General features: G+C 69.6%; 1 protein-coding gene across 1 annotated transcript in view; it reads left to right on the top strand.

Moving 5' to 3' along the window:
- Positions 1–316, top strand: part of CFAP74 (cilia and flagella associated protein 74) — a 42,657-nt gene that overhangs the window by 6,159 nt on the left and 36,182 nt on the right.

The raw sequence follows: 316 nt of genomic DNA, 5'->3' as shown, positions 1-316 counted from the left end.
ACCCCCTTCCCCTCGGGCTCCCCGTCCTCCCGAGGCTCCGCCCTGGGCTCCGAGCGGGAGAGCACCCCCAGGTGTGTCACAGCCAGGGACCCAGCACCCCGCCCGAAGGATGCGCGTCCTCCAGCCCCTGCGCACGCACGTGTGTGTGTGTGTGTGTGTGTGTGTGTGTGTGTGTGTGACCACTCTCATCGCTCAGCGGCTCTGTCTCCGTCCAGGGGCCCCCACTCTCTCAAAACCAACCCCGGGCCACCCCTTCTGCCGCCCACGTGGGGCCCAAGCCCAGGTCCGCACCCACGGGTCCTGGTTCCTGGGCTCC

Source organism: Myotis davidii, unplaced genomic scaffold (genome assembly GCF_000327345.1).
Source record: "Myotis davidii unplaced genomic scaffold, ASM32734v1 scaffold586, whole genome shotgun sequence".
NCBI classification, from domain to species: Eukaryota; Metazoa; Chordata; class Mammalia; order Chiroptera; family Vespertilionidae; genus Myotis; species Myotis davidii.
This window is presented reverse-complemented; position numbering and strand designations above follow the sequence as displayed.